This window comes from Meriones unguiculatus, chromosome 9 (assembly GCF_030254825.1).
Source record: "Meriones unguiculatus strain TT.TT164.6M chromosome 9, Bangor_MerUng_6.1, whole genome shotgun sequence".
In the NCBI taxonomy this organism is placed as follows: Eukaryota; Metazoa; Chordata; class Mammalia; order Rodentia; family Muridae; genus Meriones; species Meriones unguiculatus.
The window spans coordinates 30025535-30047806 of NC_083357.1; the positions used below are offsets into that span (position 1 = coordinate 30025535).

The 22272-nt window shown below is 42.2% G+C and overlaps 1 long non-coding RNA gene across 2 annotated transcripts in view; it reads right to left on the reverse strand.

The window, feature by feature from the left end:
* LOC132656583 (uncharacterized) overlaps window positions 1–22272 on the reverse strand; it is a 206711-nt gene that overhangs the window by 165131 nt on the left and 19308 nt on the right. The gene's annotated exons all lie outside the window — the stretch shown is intronic.

Below are 22272 nucleotides of genomic sequence, written 5' to 3' on the forward strand. Positions count from 1 at the left end.
GTAAAGCCCTCTGGGCAGCCAGCTTCAGGGAGAAAGTCTGTCTGAAAGTAAAGTGGAGAGCAATTGAAACATACCTGTTGTCAACCTCAGACCTCTACACACATGTAGACATGCACTCACAAGTACACACACATGAACACATACCACATGAACACATACATACACCACACACACATACATGCACAAACACACATACAAAAATAGATATAACCTGTGTGACAATGTGAAGCAAGCTAATATGTGTCTAATGAGTTCTTAAAGGAGAAGATAAAGGAGTAGAGTCAGAAAATTGCATCTGGAGACATAGTGATTTCAGGGACTCTGTAGACCGGTACTTCCAATGATCTCACTGAAACTCAAGCAGAAGAAACTGATGTCAGTGTGGAGAAAAATCAAGTTATTTAACTTTTACTAATGAGACAATCTCAGATCTAGCTGAAGGACAGAGACACTCAGACAGAAGACTAGTGGGGATTGAGAACTTCCTGCTGCATACAAAACATGTGGACGATATAGTCCTTCAGATAAAAACAGTAACAGTGTCTACACACAAACCTCACCTTTGGCGTCTGCCGGCAACAAAAAATATCTTTTAGGGCCAGTGAGATGCATCAATGGGTAAAAAGTACTTATAACCAAAACTGGTAATCTGAGTTGCATTCCCACAACCCACATGATGGAAGGAAAGAAATGACCTCTTAAATTATCCTCTGATATCCACATGGGCACCACGGCACACATGCACCTAAACGTACACACACACACGCACACACACACACACACACACACACACACACGCACACACACACACACACAGAGTTTTAAAAATCCAAAACTAAATCTTTTAAAAGAAAAGACAAAAAAAAAAAAAAAAAAAAAGACTACTAGTGTGCACAAAGCAAACACTATCACCAGGTGAAGATTTTTATTTTTTATTTTTTTACAAATGCCATTTATTTGCTTTAATTGAGTTTCATTACGGGCCTTCCTCCTGTAGACACCCCGTTTTCCGCATTCTACAGAACAGTGACACATTGGACCATCCCCTTTCTCTCACCCACTTTCTTTTTCTGTAGCATTTGGACTGATTGCTTTCTTTAATTTTGACTTTTGAAATTCAAACTTTGTGTCAAAGTAGGAAAGACGTCCTGTCGCTTCCATTTCTACTTTTCATTTTTCCTGCATCAGATTTAGCTCCTTTTTCCTTCTTTTTCTCATGTAATTTATAAATTAGCACATTTATTTATATTATGAAGCTACTATCTTCAATTTTTTATAAAAGAACTTTGAGAAGTGACCTTTCTAATATGAGGTATAGTCATCTCTTGTAATATGTATCCACCACAGCCCTGCTGCTTAGATTTTCTACAAGATCTCCGTGAGTGCTGAAGAACTGAAAAGACACTGAACACTGTCTTCGGCGCTGCAAGACTTGAATTAACAATGGCTTCTGGAAAGTCTTAATTTAATCTGAATGATCAAAATCTTTTCACACCTCGCATCTGCCAAAATCAACTCAAAGGAGTAGGTGGGCATCTCTATTCACCAACACAGATTTATTGGCTAAGATTTAGGAAGAAAGACTCCATCCTGTCAGTGGCCCTAAAAGGTAGCCATAGTGTCCAGAACCAGGGTGACTCAGGGTCTCAAGGTTGCGAGAACCACTTGGTGAGACTCAAAGATGGAAAATCTTTCCTCTGGTCCATGTGCTGATGGTGTTGATAGTGTGTCCAGAAAAATGTCCACCAAAGCTTACTCTCTCTGGATATTTATGGTCTGAAAACTTACCCTGTAGAGACTGCTCCTAGCAAGGTTAGCTAAACCTGCTCCCTCTATCCAACTGTACTGCGTAAACCACAAACCCAGCCTTCCTGTATCTAGCAACCCTGACTCCTTATTCAGCTGTGTGCAGCTGTGTGCAGCTGTGTGCAGCAGCCCTCCAGCTCTCTGTTCAGCTCTATTTAATGAGCATGCTGTGTTTCCAGGGTGCTGAGGTTTCCTTAGCAGAAACCACAGTCCACCTGATCCCCGCTTTTCTGTGTGTCCTTTCGACTGTGGTTTGTCATTTCGTTCTCCTGTCATCCCAGCCAGATCACATCTCTGGAAGCTCTGCAGGGATACAACAGTAACCCATTCAGGAGTGTGAAAGAGAGGCCGTCGTGACCCAGACAGTGAAAATAATGCCTCTTGCTGCACCATGGGGATGGGGACTGGAGCCCAGGTCAGACGCTGCTCCACCACCCTACCGTGCTGGCTTCTGCTGCACTGGAACCTGGAGCCACGGACAGACGGGAGATTTGTTTTAAAGAAGAGCTGGAAGCATCTGGTATACACAGAACTGTTAGCTGTTAGCTAAGAATACGAATCACCTTAACAACATTAAGAGGAACGTTTAAGAAAAATATCTTCTTCCTTGTCCTCATCATTATTTGGCTTATTTATTTATTTATTTTTGCATTTTATCACCATTTAAAGCCATACAAAGTTTTTCTTTCTTAAAACCCTTTGTCGCATTCTTTATGCTTACATACATGACACTTAGTTTCATCTAATCAGAACCTTGGAACCTAAGAAATGCAGCTTTTTTTACGCTAGTTTGTTTACAGTAATGGAACTTCATAAGGAATAAAGTGACGGTTGTTTCATGATTATCCAGGAAGCAAGCTATAAATTGTCAGGCTGTTCTTCTGTAGCAAACGTAGGTCAGCCCAGTCTGGTAAAAGCAGACTTGGTAAAGGGCCTCCACTTTGTTCTTTTCCATTGTCTTTCTTCAGCAGGACATCATTCCTCAGTGTTCTGCTTTCTGTTACTTCATAAAGAAAGGGGGTTACTTTGCTCCCAGGCCTGGCAGTTCAAGGGCATGGAAGGGACACTTGTGAAGGACAGATTACACAGTAACACAGCCCACAGTCTGAGTAACAGGATCTGCGGCAGCCTGACATAATACTCCTCGTGACAGAACTAGCCAGGGGCTCCAGGGAATTACTGCAATCCCTTCTGCATCGGTGTCTCTTATGACTTTCCAGTAGACAACACTCGTCAAAGGTCCTGCCACCTCTTAGCATCACTACACTGGGGCCACACTTCCAAAACATGAGATAATTACATCCAAACCACTGTGTGCCCTCATTTCCTCCTGTCCCTTGGAACAGGTTTTTAAAACAGGTTCTAAAACATTCTCCTCTACTTGTTCCAATTGTCAGAGCTGCTGGCACAGAGTCAGAACAAGTTTCTTTTTTTCTTGATCCCTTCGAGACCCAGCTGGGAACTCATTTTCTAATGCGTTGCAGCTTATAGAAATGGAACTCATAGGGCTGGCCCTCTAGCTTTGTTGATAGAATTCTTGCCTAGCATTCAGGAAGTCCTGTAGCTGATTCCTGGCAACAATAAACTGAGTGCGGTGTCACAGGCCTGTGACCCAGAACCTGGAGTGGAGTCAGGCGGATCAAAAGTTTAAGATCAAAATCTGGGCACAAGGGTCTTTTCTGAGACTGCTACTCCAAACAAGGGCCATGCATGGAGATAAACTAGAACCCCTGCACAGAAGTAGGCCAAGGTAGCTTAGTATCAAAGAGGGTTCCCCAGTAGTAAGACCAGGGACCATCTCTGACATGAACTCATGGGCTGGCTCTTTGATCACCTCCACCTAAGGTGGGAGCAGCCCTACCAGGCCACAGAGGAAGACAAAGAATCCAGTCCTGATGAGACCTGATAGACTATGGTCAGATGGAAGGGGAGGAGGACCTCCCCTATCATTGGATGGGGGAGGGGCATAGGAGAAGAAGAGTGAGGAAATGGTGGGATGGGGAGGGTATGGAGAGGGGGCTACAGCTAGGATGCAAAGGCCTAAAAAATTAAATTAAATTAAATTTTAAAAATGTTCATGGTTTTAAAAAAAGTTGAAGACCATCTTCCACTATATAATGAGTTTGAAGACAGTTTGGACCACATGAGACCTGGTCTCCAAACAAAACAAATCTCTCCACAAAAAATCCACCCACTCACAATTCACAAAATAAATCATCAGAAAACACTTCTTGAGTAGTTGGAAAATTCCACACAGAGAATCTAATGTAGCCAGTGATGCTCACAGATGAGAATTTGGGGGACAAGCTTGAAACAGTAAAGTTACTTAAACAATTAATGTACCCTGAAGAAGTCAAATGGCACGAGTCTGACTTAGTCAGCATTACATCCACTCTCCAGTCTAAGACAGCCTCTGCATAAAAGCCCACATTTCCCGGAAGTGTGCTGTTTGTGATTCTGTCTTCAAGCAGTAGGGAGACCTTTTTTTTGTGGGAAGGTACGGTAGATAACTGAGAATAACAGTTTCTGAGTCGTACAGTGTCCTGCTAGATCGCTATTAACTTTATTGTTTAACTAGGAGTGATTTGGTACTACAACCCCTCCCTTAGTACCCCACAGTGCCTGGTGCCAAGCATAGCCTTAGGGTGAACATTGTCCACTCTGGCTCTAAAAGGTCAGCTGCTCACCAGGAACAACGCAGGATGAGTGAGTTTTCTAAAGGACCCTTTTCTCCCAAGAACCTCCCACATGCCCCTTCCTCATGAGACCTGCCAGGGACCTCTGTGATGGCTGGCTAGCTGTCAACTTGACAGAACATAGACTCACCTGGGGGAAGGACCTTGGACATGCCTCTGGAGATGATGTTGCTTCCCTTAATTTATTTTACTGTGGGGAAAACCATTCCCTGAGAAGGGGACTGTGGCCTGTGTATACTAGCAGGCCTGTCTTGCTCCCTGCTTCTTAATTGAAAGGGTTTTGTTGATGTTGTTTAATATGTGTGGATGGTTTTGTCTGTGTGCATCTCTGAGCCACATGTGTGCAGTGCTCACACTGGTCAAAAGAGGCTCTTAGAGCCCTGGAACTGCAGCTATAGGCAGTGTGAGCTGCCATGTGAGTGGTGGGAATTGAACCATAGTCTTCTGGGAGAACAGCAAGCACTCTTGACTGCTGAGCCAGCTCTCTAGCCCCACTGTCTTCATCTGAATTGTGGACACATGAATGAAATCCATCCTGCATTAAGGAACTTGGCATGTGACCTGAGCTTGTCTGTGGACGGTGTTCCTGTGATGGGAGAGTGGCACTGAGCATAAGGAAGTACAGAAGACAAATTCGAGATTCACGGTGAAGGGGTGGCAAAGATGGCAATGGGAAAAAATGTGAATAAATGACACCTAAGCAGTGACTGGGGCTGGTCAGGCAAGGTTAGAAAAGTGTGGCTAGAATGGTACGTGCTTGACTCAGGCTTCGTCACAGCTTTAAAGGAGGCCATTCCTGTGCATCATGCACACAGCCGTGAGGAGAAAAGGAGAAGTAAACAGCTGAGCGGCCTTTCTGTGTGCCGTGAACACACCATGCCTAATTCCCACCGTGTGGTGCTCACACCACTGAGATACAGATGGGCCGGAGTCCATGCTAGGCTGGAAGTTTATGACATCTCCATTTCCCTTTGCTTGGTGTAGAGTCACAGATTAGCATTCATGAGGCTTCCTTTCTTCCTGACAAGCAGTTCTCTGTGCTCTCTGGTACTTTGGATGTGTGTGAGCCTATGTTAGGAAACCTGGGTTCTCCAGATTTCTGTCCACTGCACTTTTACTCACCTATTAGCACTTACCTGTATTAAACAACAGACATCAACTGCAGGGGCTTACTGATTTTAACATACACTTATTTTTCGTGAGTGTAAAAGATCCTAAGCCTGGCTGTCACAACCTGGGATTGCTTGCCCTTATGGAATCTGGTACTCACTCCTTTGCAGGCACTGTTTTCTGGCCAAATGGTCTCAGTAGCTCACTGACAATGGCATTTCATGATGTTGCAGAGCTGACCTGTTATCTGAATCCCAAGCTATCTTGATTCCCTGAGGAGATGTCCCACAACACACTCTCCTGTTCTTAAGTGAAAAAGAATTGGAGTGTTCCATGGATTAAAGGACTCCAGGAAGAAAATAAGGGGCGAAAGTTGTCTTCTCTTTGCTGGCTTCTCCCTCTCTGGGGGGACTGAGCACTGCTCTTTGAGGGAGGTGCATCAGACAGACATCCCTGTTACATAGATGCATCCTCCTGCAGAGAGGGAACCAGTCATTTTGCAGTGTTCAGTTCCCATTGACCGACAGACAAACACCCAGCCAGCATGTTTTCTGTCGAGCACCTTCTCACTGTGGGCTGCTCATTCAAGTTGTTTCACAGCCCAGCATGTTTCATTGGAAATTAGAATGACCTTGGCAATCCCAACTTCTCAAATTGCTGCCTTTTTTCACTTTGCAGATGTAAATCCAAGTTCACCACACAGGAGCCTTTAAGTGTTGTCGCTCTGACATACTAGCATCACATACTTCAACGACTTTTACCTGGGACATTCAAATCATGTGTTTGTTTGTTTGTTTGTTTGTTTGTTTAAGGAATGGCTCTCAGCTCTGTTCACACTTTAAAATTATCTGGAACACACACACTCTCACTCATACAAACAAAAAGCTCAAGTCAAACACTAATACATGCATTTTTTTTTTCCCAAACACCCTTGTAGTTGCTCTGGGTGTAATCTGATTATATTTTCATTTCTCTTACCTGACCTGCCACCATCAGTGTAATGCAGCAGAGAGGGAGCACTGCTGGTAGCGGTGTGTGATGCTCTCGGCTGTGAGCGCACACCACTGAACCACATCTGGGGCAGTTTCAGCCTCCTGCTCTCAAATGTCTTAAGTTAACATCAAAATATGAACATCTGCCTATTCTTTGAATTTGTCAAAATAAAATCTCTTATTATACACTGAAGTGCAGTTTAAATCACACTGGGGTATTTGTATGTAGGTAGGTAGACAATCATCTCTTTTATTTTGTAACCTCATATGTCCTGGAAATTTCCATAGTTGCGGTCCCACCTATACCTACAGATGGAGCTGTGACCTGCCTGTACTGGGACATTTTGCCACCCACAGAGATCCTGTGCTGTCTTCAGCCCTGCCTACTTTGAGTCTTTACATAAGTGATTCTTCTACTTTACACACAGCAGCCAGACTCAGCCCTGACCTTTAGCAAGTAGCCCCTTTCCTTGACATTTCCTCAAGATCTGTGTTCCCTACAGACTCAGTGGTCTTCAAAGGGCAGGGAGGAGTGTGCTCTCCCCCTTGCATGCTGTCTGAGCAGACTGGTCCACACTCAGAATTTCATGGGCTTCTCCCTTCAAACAGCTCCTGTCCTTAGTCAGAGTGTGCATCTTCTTCTCAAAGGGCTGCCCTTATCCTGCACAGCACACCTCTGTCTCTCCTGTATTTATTCAGAAAAAAAAAAAAAAAAGAAGAAGAAGAGAAAAAGAAGAAGAATCAGGACCTTCTCATGGAAGCAAGAAACAGGAAGATGAGGATCTTTCCTGGTCCATCCTGCCTCCAGGGAAAAGAGAGCAGTAAGGATGACAGCAGCAGTGGGCAGCAGAGGGATCTCGTGTCACTGTACCATAGCAGATAAAACCAAATGCTCCTGTTCCACTCCTGTGTCTGAGAACAGAGCCTAGAGCACCCATGTCAGTTCAGTGTGCTCTAGAGAAAGCACTTACAAACACCAGAAATCTAAATGCTCACCACTGATGTGGATGCCTTTGACAAGAAAGAAGAAACAGCTGTGCAGTTTGTTTGAATTAATAGGTATATATTTAAAATGTATATATGTACATAGGAGTGGGTATTCTCTTATGTAAATAAATATGTAATAAATAAATTAAATATAATTTTGTATACATGTTTACTATATACTTAGTATATTAAATTGTATATTTACACATGATATAAATCAATGTATTAAGCATAATAGAAATAACTTGTGATTAATTATAGGAACTAATATTTGCATATTAATTTTACTCTTTAGGAATTTACTTCAGTTATTCTGGAAGCAGGCCAGCTTCCCACCCTCACGCAAGAGTGGTGACCACACCGTGATGGATAGCTGGCACCTTTTCTATCTCTGGGAGCTTTGTACTTCTAAGCAGGGTGCTTTTCTTTGTGCTGAGGAGGATTTACAGTAGGTAGGCTGGAGTCGACTTTCCTGAGAAAACTTCCTTCCACTCCAGACAGTTCTTGTGGAACATTTGCTGTTGTGCGTGCACATGTTTAAGAATGTACACACAGAAGTGAATAAATTGTAATAAATAAAAAAATAAATTTAAAAGTATGTACTCACAGACACAGGACTGGGTTAATTGACGCTCTGTCTATAGACAACATAGAAGTCAGAATATAGGCATCTTCTACGTATTCTGTGGTTAAAATATGCCTGTGGGTGGTCATCCTTGTATTGTATTTGGGTACTTTGGGCACAGCATTGTATTTGGGTACTTTGCAGGGAGTGAAAGACCAAAATAACAGCAGTGCAATGTCTCTGTGTTGGGTCATTCTGCTCAGAGAAAGACACTCTGATTTTTCCTTTAACAAGCTACTATGCAGTTTTTGCTGGTTCTGTGGCTGAACTGTATCTATCCTGTACTTTTTGTAGGGTAAGATGTACTGTGCTAAATCAGCCTGCGGCAGAAATCAAAGACAGGGTGTGGGGATGTCACCAAGAGTCCCTCAGCTTCCCTGGGGACTTGGACCTAGTTGGGCATGCATTCCTTCTAGCTATTGCCTGACAGTGGTTTTGAAGTTAGAGAAGACAGGACAGCAGCAACGGAAGCCTTTGAGTAAGTGCCCAGATGTTCTCTGTCACAGCTGGAGCTGAAGGAGTTCGAAGCATGTTAAGCGTGTGGACATGAATGCTTTCTCAGATGCTTTTCTTAAATTTTATTTATTCACTTTACATCCTGACCATAAGCCCCTCCCTCCTCTCTTCCTGGTCTCACCCACTCTTCTTCTCCCTTTATCACCTTTCCCTTACTCCTAAAAATGGGGGAGCCTCCTCCTCCCACCAACCCATCCCAGCACAGCAAGTTGGACTGAGTGAATCTTTTAAAATTTATTTTTATTTTTATTAATTACAGTTTATTCAACTTTGTTTCTCCCCTGTAGCTCCCTTCCTGCTCCCCTCCCCATCTCACCCTCCCTCCCCTTTTTCTACCCATGCCCCTCCCCCAGTCCACTGATAGGGAAGGTCCTCCTCCCCTTCCTTAGGATCCTAGTCTATTATCAGGTCTCATCAGGAGTGGCTGCATTGTCTTCCTCTGTGGCCTGGTAAGGCTGCTTCTCCCTCAGCGGGAAGTGATCAAAGAGCCAGCCACTGAGTTCATGTCAGAGACAGTCCGTGTTCCCATTACAATGGAACCCACTTAGACACTGAACTGTCATGAGCTACATCTGTGCAGGGGTTCTAGGTTATCTCTACGAATGATCCTTTCCTCTCCATGTCTTAAAGAGGATGGACGTCAGAAGAGGGAGAAAACAGGAAACAGGACAGGAGCTTACGACAGAGGACCTCTGAAAGGCTCTGCCCTACAGGGTATCAAAGAAGATGCTGAGACTTATAGCCAAACTTAGGGCAAAGTGCAGGGAATCTTATGAAAGAAGTGGGAAATACTGAATGCATCTTTTTCACCCGTGGCCTGGTGAGACAGCCTAGTCAGAGGTAAATGATTAAAAAGCAGGCAACAGAGTCTATGTCAGAGACAGCTCCCACTTCCCCTACTTGGGAACCACATGAAGCCCAGGCTGCCCATCAGCTACATCTCTGTTAGTTCAGGGAAGAAAAGCCATACAAAGGTGACACACAGGGTCCATGTGTTCACAGGGTCCGTGTGTTCTCAGCTGTGCACAGTAGGAGAGCTGCCTGTTTGTTAACTTACCTCCCCTGTCAGGTGAGTGAGGGTTCCATCAGCTTTGGGCTGTGGATGCATTACTTGTTACATAATCACTTCCCAGTTTGATTTCTAATGTAAGAATATAAACACAAGAGACAAGCATATGTCATAGGGAGGGGGCCACTCTAAAAGCTAACTTAATTAAAGATACATGTAACTTAAGATTAATCCCTTGGAGTGGGGCTTGGTTCCATCTTCCTCCTCAGTTGTGGCATATCACCTCTTCTTTCTCTGTAAATTGGGAATAATAATAGTTCTATTTGGCAGGATTTTCTTCCCTCTTAAAAATAGATGGTTTCAAATCCTTGAAGCACTTAGCTAGCATTCAGTAAGCTTTAACTTTAATCCTAACAATTATTATTTTTTAACAAAAGTATCAGCCATAGGTGAGCAAGGTGTAAGTCCGATTGAAAATTCTCTAGGCTTACCCTTTTATATTTGGTAAATTTTTATTGGGCTTCTTATTGAAGAAGAATCTTATTATGTAGCCCAGACTGTTCTCAATCACATTATCCTTAAGCCTCAGCCTCCCAAGTAGCTGGAACTATGACATTGGTCACCAAACCTAGCATTTTAGGCTGAATTTTGATTTAAGGATTTTTTTTGTTATATTTTATTAAAATGAGAGAGGCTTGTATTGCTGTATTTGAAATTGTGCAAATGAAGTGAGAATGTGTGGATATTCTATATTAAACAATTTCAGATTTGCATAATTAAAATTTTCATGATTCTAATTTGCAAAAGCTCTGAGAAGCTATGCATCTCACTGGACTGACATGAGCATTAAATGTGCTAATGTATGCTAGTCATTTAGCCTAGGGCCTGACATTATTAATAATAATGAACTCCAGCAGCAAGAGATGAGAGTGGACACTGGGGATAGGAAAAATGACTATTTCTTCCTCTCATGACATCTCACAATAATTCACCAGTACTTGGCTGTCTTTCTCATTTAGTGTAGAGCTGGTGAAACTGGGACCAGGAGAGAGAGAGAGAGAGAGAGGAACTTGCTAACTACTGTCAACATAGACCCATGTCAGGAAATGTTTCAGAAAACTAGGGCAAAGTTAAAAACTCCATCAAACTCCTTTCCTGTTCTACTCCAAGAGATACTGATTGGTAGAATGTTCCTCTCTTTAAATTTTTGACAAAAAAAAAACAAAAACAAAAAAAACATTTGGTATTTAGAGCATGGAGAAAAATATTTTAGAATGTGAGAAGATAGGAAGATAGTAAAGTCCTCAGGGCTCCTGGTTTCATCTCGTGGTGCCTCTAACTCATATATGTCAGTTTCAATAAGGCAGATTCTAACATCAGCCTATTTTCTGAGGATAAAGGTCAGTTGAGAGTTTATACAGAACCAAAAATGAGCCTTGTTAGCCTTTCCGGAATAAGTTTACATTTTCTCTATTTCTATATTTTATCTATTTTCACTATTTCTATATTTTATCTATTAGTTTATCAGTCTATCTATCTATCTATCTATCTATCTATCTACCTACCTATCTATCATCTTTCTTCCCCTCCACCACCATCACTGCAGCCCAGCAGTAGCAGCAGCATCTACCTTCTACATCTATCAACTACTTATCTGTATTTGTATTAGTTATTTTGCTTATTGCTACAACCAAATTCCTGACAAGAAACAAGCTCGGAGATGAAGGACTAACTCTGTCTCATGATTTGAAGGTTAGCTATGTTTCTAATTGTCGTGACAAAATACCTAACAAAAGCAACCTGAAGATGCCTGCATTTCATCATGCCCTGTGGACCTGGTGGGAGGACGGAGGCAGTCATGACACAGAGAGGAATGACTGCTGGTGCTCCCTCTGCTTTCTCTGTTTCATTCAGTGGAAGCTCAGCCTAGGGGATGGTGCTGCCCACATTCAGGTTGTGTCTTCCTGCCTTAGTTACCCTTCTCTGGAAGCTGGCTCACAGACAAGCCCAGAGGTACCTCTAGTCTGTGCAAGGGTACAGCGGAGATTAGCTACGACAAGAGTATACACCCTATAGCAGCAAGAAGGCACCATAGCAGGGGAGATCTTAGCTAGGTCCTCTCACCTGTGTCTCTGGAGAACAGGAAGCAGAGACAACCTTCAATATCTCCAATTTCGTTTCATTCTGGTCTCGTGAGCGCCCACAAGAGTAATGCATTAAACTCTGCTTATATGTAGGACCTGTCTAGTCTGTGACTCCAAATACGTCCACATCATCCTGAAGGTAGCTATGTGGGGCTGTGAACTGCATATCACATAGTCACGTCTACAACCCAATTTCTTGGTATCAGCCTTCTGGGTTAGTTATTTTTCTCATTTCTACAGTCAGATGCCCGGCAAGATACAACTTAAGGGAGGGAGGCTTGAGCTTGTCTATGGCTTGAGGGTATAGTCTATTAGAGTACAAAGTAATAGTATGGCCTTCTGCTATTTTTTTCTCACTTCCTCACATTTCAGCACAGCAGGAAGCAGAGGTGGGACAGGGAGCATGGTTGTGCTATGAGCATGAAGATATCCACTTCCTATAGCTAGGCCCCATACACAACAGTGGCATGAGCAGTGGGAAAGTATTTTCTACCTGCATAATAAAACCAGCGTCTAGGAAGATATGACAATCAGCCAGGTGTGCTGTCCCAGCCCTGTAATCCCAGCACTCAGGGAGTCAGAGGCAGGCAGATGTCTGTGAGTTCAACACCAGACTGGTATAAAAAGTGAGTCCAGGAGATCCAAGGCTACACAGCAGAACCCTTTCTCAACAAGAAAGAAAGAGAGAGAGAGAGGAAGGAAGGAAGGAAGGAAGGAAGGAAGAAAACCTACATGATTTCCATCATTTTGAAAGCAGAACAGTTCCCTAATAATCACTTGTTTATTTAAATAGCTATTTTGTGTTTCTCTGCCACAGTCTTGTTAGAAACACATACTCTACCTGGGGCTGTAGTGGTACGGCAATGCATTTTCTCAGCTGTCAGCCAGTTCTAACTAGGGCGCTGCTCTCATCATGCAGAGTGAACAGTGCTGCCTCCCCTAGAGAAAAGGACCTGCATGTGACAGAAGCTCCACAGGAAGACCAACAGAGCCAACCAACCAGCACCCAGAGGGGCTTGCTGACACTGAAGCATCAACCAAGGACCATGTGTGGACTGGACCTAGGCCCCTACACAGAGGTAGCACATGGACAGCTTAGGTTTCATGTGGCTCCTCTAGTGAGGGAAGTGGAGACTGCATCAGACATGGACTCACTTGCCAGCTTTTTGATCACTTGCCCTCGTGGGACTGCCTTGCAAGGCCACAGGGGAAGAGGACATGCTCAGTCCTGATGCAACTTGATGAGCTGGGGTGGATGGGAAAGGGAGCTCCCCTTTTCTGAGGAAGAGGCAAGTAGTGGAGGGGGAAGGATTGAGGAGTGACTGGGAGGGGAGGAGAGAGGGGGATACATCAAGGATGTAACTTGATAATTAGTAAACAAAGAGAAGAAAAAAAAAACAGAGTCACAAGGCAGTGAGTATGAGCTGTTTGCCTCATGTGTGAACTGGAAACACAAAGATATAACTCAAGGGTATCTGTACAGGTCCCATGGATACATATGGCTACAAAACTGCCTACCTTGATCAGGTCTATGTAAACATTAGGTCACAATGAATCAACCAGCTTACAAGAAGATGCTGGAGGATGCTTTAGTGAGAGGCCCTGAGGCTAGAGCCATCTGAGCTGGCCGATGCTTACATCTTCCCCATCATCACTGTTCCCGGGATGCTCTAGTTCCTTCAGAATGAGAACTCAGAGTCTGTCCACCGGGAAATGGCCCAAGGTCCTTCATCTCACTGTTAAACTTCCTGCTTCAGAAACTGCTCTCAGAACAGAGCACTGAGATCAAGAGAACTTGTCTTTCGGAAGGACGGCTGGCTCTGTAGCAACTTCTGAGTTTTGATGAATTGAAACATCAATTTTAAAGACAACCTGAAACCTGGGCTCCAACAGTGAAACATGAACCTGTGTGGTTTCATTAGAGAACAGTGCTCCATTATTCCCGCTAAGACCTTTGTGCACATCTTGGCCTCCCAATCTAGAGATTAAACAATGTATGTGACTATCAGGCCTCTCTGAGAGTTACCAAGAGTGTGTTACCCCACACCCCTATGATGTCCTGACACAGAGATTTTACAAGGCATTTTCAGACCATGGAGTGTAATGGAAGACAATCTTGAAAACAAATCCCAGAAGTCATGTTTCATTAACACCTTTCATGGCAGCAGATAGAAGTGGTGACAGGGTGCAATTTCACTTAGAAAATAAAGCAGAAAATGAATTTCTCTTTGTGTAGCATCAGTATTCCTGGGCGTGAGTGTTCTTGGCCAGTTTCTGAAATCAAGGGCACCAGCTCTAGGGAGCATTACATTGCCACAAAAGGAAGATAATTAGCATTGTATCTTGTAATAGGAGTGGAGATGGACCCTCACAGAGAATCAGCCTTCCTAGCAGGTAGCTCTGGGCTCTCATTGTAAAGACTGCTGCTGTGCTGCACTCATCCTAACTTCCTGGCTTCCTCAGTGTTTGTAAAGTTACAGAGTATATTATGGAAATGCGTGCTATGGCAGTGCAGTGATGAGAAAACCAGAGCGGGAAGTGACGCATAGCCCAGGTCCCACTGTATCTACGAGAAGACCAGGGAGAATTCTACCCGGCATTATCTAAGTTCCTATGGCATTAAGGGCTCTCGGCTAATTCTTGGCTAGCTTCTTACCCTTGAGACTATACAACTCTGAATTAAAATCTCATCTTAGGTCATTACTAAGGACAATTTACTAAATATCTTACATTTTAACCTTCTTACTTCTAAGATAGTCAAAACAGTATTTACCTTAAAAGTTTGTTATGAGAAATTGCATGGCATTCAAAGATATACAGTGCCATACCAACATACCTATACTTTAGTTGGATAGACAATTTTATTCATAGTACATAGATAAATAACACACACATATATATACATAAGTAAATATATAAATCATTATATAAGATATTTTCCCAAAGCAGTAACCAGATGAAATCTAGTCCATCTCGATCAGCAGAGTCCAATAAACTGAAGCTCTACTCCTCATCCATACATATCTATGCTAAAATGCATACATTGTTTCTTCCTAACAAAAATAAGGATCCAAACAAAATCTTCAGCCTAGTTAGGATGGCGGACCACAGCACAGTGAAAAGCCACCCTAACTCGAATGTTGACAAGGGTCGGCGCCGCTGTGGATGACGTGTTATCTTATTCTACGGCCCTCACAGGTAAAATCCACTGGTGGGTTTTATCAAGTGAAGGTGAAGTTAATATGTGGTGGATTGAGGACTTACGCATGGTTCAATTGAAGTAGAATTTTGCGACTATGAAAACAAGTGTCATCCGACCAGGAAAACAAAACAAAATGAAAAAGAAACAACTGAACTCCAAATTACCCACACTTCAGAAATAAGAGCCCTTACCATCTTTAATTATAAACCATTTAATTAAAAAAAGTTACAACAGTATATAAAGTAGTTATTATTTATGTATATAGTATACTTTATCACTGCTAAGTTTACTTTCATTTCTCATAATACTAGTTCTTATTCATTGATAATTTCATACATATATACAATGTATTTTGATTATAAACACTTTTTTTGTGTTTTAAAATGCTTATTTATTTATTTATTTATTTATTTATTTTTTCACTTTACATCCTGGTCATAGCCCCTTCCTTTCTCCTTAATATCTCACTCTCCCACCATCTTTTTACATTCCTCTTCCTTTTGGAAGTTCCCTCTTGGACTCCCTTCTTCAAATTCCCTTCCCAACTTCATAACCTTGTCTCTTGTTTTGTTCTCAATTAGTTCTGCCATATGTGCTTGGGTGTGCGATCATCCACTGGCACATGGGAACCTACCAGTGGATAAACCCTCAAAGAAAAATGACTCCCTCTCCCAGCAGCCGAGAAAAACCCGCTTCCAACGAAATGGCTCATGAGCACATAAAAACCCGCTTCCAACAAAAAGACTGAGAAGGTTTGAGAATGGGTGTTGGTGTTCCCTGCCTCCAGGTGATGTCTGATGGGCTCCAACCCCATTCATGTTGGAATTTTGGCTGGCTTGATTCTGTTCAGAAGCTGGGCAGGTAACTAAGCTGCGGTAAATTCAGCTATACAAACAGTCATATCGTGTCTAGAAGTCGGCATTTCACGGCTCTCACCATTCTTCAGTGTTTACTGTCTTTCTGTGCCCTCACCAGTGATGTTCGCCTCACTTATGACTGAGTACTCCACAGACACTTATTATCAGCACTCTCACTAGTTATAAGTTTCTGCCTGAATTTTAAAAAGAAGTTTCTCTAACCAAGCCAAAGAGCATTAATCTAAGGGTATAAGTGTAAATATTTAGAAGGTACTTTAACAACATAACCATTTAGCCTAATGTCAATAGTAAGTTTACTCTGAGGGCCCATGACTGGCCATGGGTTTTTGACCAGAATTACAGTACTAACATGAAATTTCCTCCTGTGGAGCAAGCTTCAAATTCTATCAGGAAGATGTTAGTAAGTTATACTGTGGTTAACACTTGTGTTTTCAACCCTTAAAAAAGCCTGCATTCCATTGTTTTCACCTATGGGTCATATTGTTGATAAGAAATGAACCACAGCAAGAATGTGCTTTAGGAATGATTTGAGGGGCTTATAAAGCACCTCTATTTCTCAAGGACAGATCATAAGAGACTTGAATAAATGGTCAAAGTCATAAAAGATGGGCATGAAAATGAGACAGATGGAGAATATGATGATGGATGTTCTCATTGTGTTTATCACTATGAGCCTGGTGGTGTGGCTCACACTTTTAATCACAACTCTCAGGAGGCAGAGGCAGTAGAATCTCTGAGTTCAAGGCCAGACTAGTCTGTAGAGATTGTTCCTGGACAGTCAGGACTACACAAAGAAATCTGCCTTTACAAAATAAAACAAAAGATTCATCACTATCACTGTGGCACAATGGACTAATGATTACCATTTAATTTGTACCATGTTTAATGACCATCTTTAGAATTTCAGGGTTTGTAAAACCTATTGATTGTCATTGAATATCAATGGCATCTCTTCATCACCAGCCAGAGATACAGAGTTCCAGATTCTAGCTTGTGTGTGTATATATTTCTCTTCACAAATGGTTTGACATCATAATGACAGACTATTTCAGTTATTTTTGTCTTGTCTTATTTTCTTTGTTACTTTCACTCTGTTGCATGTCACAAAATACAGATCAATTGTAATGCCATTAACATGATCTATTTTCATATTACCTTAAAAAGATCAATTGACAAATTTATCTTCTTGAAGTTTGCTCCTATGAAAGCTTCAGGCAGATCCACTTACTTTTAAAATAATATTAAATTGTTCAATTGTGGTCAGGATACTTTTGACCTCATCATCTGCTCCACGCCCACTGCCACCTCCGGTGAGCATAGCCTGGCCCACTAGCCTTCCCTCCTCAATTGCCTTGCCATGGTCTAGCACCAGGTACTTTTCCTCCACTGTCATTATTAGAGTAGCCTTATGCAGACCCTTACAGGGCTGACTGCATGACTCTTGTCAACTCCCAGAGCAAAGTAGAAAACTTTAACCAGAAAGACCTTTGATTTACAGAAATCATTGCTTCCCTATTCGTGCTTCTTGGAATGTCACTGTGTGAACTTATGTGGCTTATGTGTCTTTTCCTAGTCCTCTACCCCCACTAAAACACAAGCTCCAGAAAGGCTTTCTCCCCTACCTGAAACACAACATATCTACTTATGAATGAACACTTAGTATGGTCTGTTTCTACCTATTGTGAACATTCTTACTTGATGCTCTGTCTTCCAAAGGACTGGTCCATAGATAAGAGAATAAAAAAAAAAATTTAGTTGAAGAACAGTAACAAGGACCTGGATTCTAGCTGCCAATGGAGGATGCATCCTCTTTGACACTCCAGACAGCCTCCTCACTCCAGGCATCTATATTGTCATCTATCATTGAGGAAGTACATGTCTAGTATTTCTTCTACTTCTGCCATCTCATGAGTGTAATTAAGTCCAGGACTGAGACATGTGATATGAAGGCAAATGTTCTTCAAATTTTCCATGAAATTTAAGTGCATAGATTACTTAGATATTGTTGAAATCTCTTTTAGTGTAAGTTTGTACCAAAAGAGTATCTGACATAATTAGTTCTATTAGCATAGAGAGGTACAGTTTCTTCAATTTTGCCAAATGAAGAAGTGTTACTGTGGACACACTGCTCGAGTGACCCCACACAATGAGGTGGTTATTGACCTATGAAATGATCTTGTGTGTGAAGCTGGGAAGATAGGAAACAGGAAGAGCTAGAAGGGAAACTCTGTATGTTGGAAAACAGAACACCCTTTAATGGAACCTGCAGGGATCTCCTATCACAAAAGACTCTATCCATAGCTAAATTTTAATTATTTCCAGAAAAGTGTTTAATACTTTGTCCAACAATTCCTTTGACTGTTAATCTGATGAAACACAGCCACATTCTTATAACTTTTATTTATGTGCATATGTGTGTTTATGGTAGTTCATGTCACGTGTGTGCCAGTGTCCATGGAAGCCAGGGAGGACGTTGTCAGCCTGGAGCTAACATTAGAAATAGCTGAGGTTCCCATGACATATGTGCTGGCAACTGAATTGCATTCTCTAGAAGAGCAGCAGGCACATCAACCACCAGTGCATCTCTTCAGCCCTTCCTTCCTATTTTTTATTAAATAGAGACTTGATTATTCTGTAGATTTTATTCTCCTTTATAGCACTGGTTATTTGGAATTTTAAAATAGTTTAATATCTCTTTGCTATCTTTAAATTTTAAACATATTTTTATTAATTTATTCTTATAATTTATTCTTATAATTTAATTTTTATTTAATTGTTTTTTATGAATTTACGTCTCCTCCCAGTCCCTTCCACATCCCCTCTCTCCTAGGCTTTAGAATAGGGGACCCCTTACCCAGACACCGCAGCTCCTCTATTTACATGAGAACTGAGTTTATCTTCCTCCCCTGTGGTCTGGTATGGCAATCCCATCCGGGGAAAGTGATCAAAAAGTAAGCAATATAGTCCATGTCAGAGACATCCCCCACTTCCCTAACTGAGTGTCCTTCTGGGCACTCATGAAGCTACAGACACCCATCGGGCTTATCTTCTTGGGATCTGTGCACTGCAGTATGTTATCCTGTAATATATGACTAAAATCTGCTTAAAAGTGAGCATATTCCGTGTATGTCTTTCTGAGTCTATGTTAAACATATTTTTTAATTATAAAAACATCTAATAAAATCTATAGTTTTGTCTAATCAATTAAACAAATCTTTTATGATTGTGATTGTCTCTATCTTCTTTTCCTTTCTTTTATTTAAAATGTTTCCATTCTTTTTTTTTTTTCAATGCAGTTTATTCAGGAACCTTGAACAATCATCTGACCCTGGGGAAAGCCAGCCCACTTTAAATAGCCTCTGGGTAGCCAACCTCAGCATGCCACGTGGGCAATGCAGATAGGTCCACATACATGGAAGCAAGCCAGATCCTCAGCCTTAGCCAAATGTGGAGTTGTTTGTGACAGAGAGCACTCACCATCAGGAAGGTGGAAGGCGGAAACCAGCTCCATCTTTCAGGCGCGGCATTACGCAGCTCTCTACAGTTCCCCCTTTTTGTTTTAGACGCATCAGGCAAGAGTAGAGGTCTAATCTCTGATATTAGAAATAAATTGGGACTTTGTACTGATGTTCATTTAGGTGTCATCCACCCAAAGAGCATCAGACCCGTCCTATACCTTTTTCTCAGAGGCGGGACCTGGGGCATCAACCCGCATGCAATCAGACATGCTCTTCTCTGGGTCCAAAGCGGCTGACCCTGAGTGCAGTGCTTAGCCTCGCATCCTGAGCGTAAAAATGTTTCCATTCTTTTAAAGTTTCACATAGATCAACTTAAAAGTATGTTTATTTCATTTACAGTCTACGATATATAAAGGGTACACAGCGTAAATTATCTCTAAAATTTCCAAAGTCTCATTACAGTGGGCTATATAATGTGCTTAACTTAACAGGGAGCTGTTCAAGCTGGGTGAGAGAGGCATTTTCTTTAAAAGCATCAGAATAAGGTAATGAGGAACTCCTTGGCCTAACATAGGGTGTGGTTCATCATCAAAGAGGGAAACAAATGCTTCACTGAGATCATTACTGATTCTATAGATGAAACTCAGTGATAAGGCCATTTAATTTTGTTAGAGGTTTATTTTAACAATTTGATTGTGTGTGTGTGTGTGTGTGTGTGTGTGTGTCCATGCATACACATGGGTCCAGGTGCCCACAGCGGAGAGAAGAACAAATCTGATCCCCTGGAGCTGAGGTTACAGGCGGGTATAGTCATCTGACATGGGTGCTGAAGATGAAACTCCAATTCTCTGCAAGAGCATCAAGTGCTTTTAACACTGAGCTGTGTCTCTAGCTCCAAGGTGATTTTAACTTTAGCAAATGGTGCATGGCTCCTGTGAGCCTATGGTCTCACAGTGAGGTAAGTTCCGTTCTGCTCCTCCATTGCCAAAGCAGGTGTTCAAGGCTGATGTTTCTGTTCCGGACTATCTGTGGGTATGAAGAGGCCAGTGAAAGCAGAATGCTGACCTAACATGCTGCTTTCATGTCACTGTGATTACGATATCTAATCTAAGGGCTCGTGCTTCTACTTCATTGTGGTGGAGAGGTACGGTAGAGTGGAATATTTCCTTTGTATCTCATATATTTATTTTATTCAATTCACATCCTTGTAGCACCTTCCCTCCTCCCCTTCCAGCCCCTCTTTACCTCCCCTTTTCCTTTTCCTCAGAAAAGTGGAGCTCCCTTTCTCATCTAACCCAAGCTCATCAAGTTGCATCAGGAGTGAAATTGTCCTCTTCCCCTCTGGCCTGTCAAGGTAGTCCTGCCAGGGGAAAGTGATCTAAAAGCTATCAAGTGAGTCCATGTCCATTACAGTACCCACTCCCCTTACTACAGAACTTCCATGAGGCCTAAGCTGCCCATCTGCTACATCTTTGTAGGCGGCTTAGGTCCAGTTATGCCTGGTCCTTGGTTGATGCTACAGTCTCGGCAAACCCCTCTGAGCCCTGGTTAGTTGCCTCTGTTGTTTTACTTGTGGAGCTCCTGCCACTTCTGGGTCCTTTCTCTTTCCTCCCATTATTCCCCAAGACTCCCTAAGCATTGACCAATGTTCAGCTGTGAGTCTCAGCATCTGTTTTGAGAACTTGTTGATTAGAATCTCTCAGAGGACAACTCTGGCAGGCTCCTGTCTGCAAGCTTAGCACAGTATCACTCATAGTATCAGGGGTTGGCCTCTCAGATAGAGTAGGTCTTTGGTTGGGCCAGGCATTCATTAGATATTCCCTCAGTCTGTTCTATATCTGTTCCATCTTTATCTCTACATATCTCATTGGCAGGGTAAATTTTGGGTCAAAGTTTTTGTGGGTGAGTTGTTGCTCCCCACCTTTAGAAGACTAGCCTAGACCTAGAGGATGTACTTTTCAGTCTCTATGGTCTATACTACTAGGAGTCTCTGTTTGAATCGCCCCTCATATCCTCCCAGGAGTTTACCCTGACTTAGGTCTCCAGCTTGTCAAGCTAGAGTGGTTATTTTATGATAGCACAAGAGTGTGACAAAGGTTATGATATGGAAAGTGGAGTTGAAGCTAGGACCAGGCTATAACCTTCAAAGACAAACCTCCAGTGCCCTATTTCCATCATTGAGGCCCCGCCTCCTAAAGGCTCCAAACCCTCCCCAAGTAGTACCACCAGTTGGAGAGCAAACATTCCAAGCAGGAGCCACTGGGCTGGAGGATGGTTCCAATTTGAACTTCAACTCTCCACAGCCCACCCACAAAGGCTTTTGTCCATTTCATGGTTAAATTTTTATTTAGTCTAATTAAAAATTCCACATAGTTTTACATTTCCAACACTGTCTGAAAGTTTAAGTCCAAGGCTCTACTGAAGCTTGATACAACCTTTTAATTTTGAGTGCCTATAAACTAAAAGATACTACATATTTTCAGAACACAAAATCACAGAATTAGTGTTCCTATTTCAAAACAGAGGAATGGAAATATAGACAAGAATGATAAAAGTAAATCAAGATTGAAGCTGTGCAAGGCAATTATTAAACCCTGCAGCTCCCTTTCTGACAGTGGGTGCCCATGATGGTATTTCCTGAGTTTCAATACATCTATGATATACATCCCTATGATCTAATCATTTGATGCTCACATGGTCTCTTTCTTAGTTTGTGTCCACTTCATGTCTACAGCTTTTCTAGAAAGATGCTCCACATTTTTGGCATCTGGTGCTCTTGAATTTCCATTGTGGCTTAGGTTTTGGCCACAGACTTGACACGTTTCCCTACCAGGAGCTTCCTGAAGGGA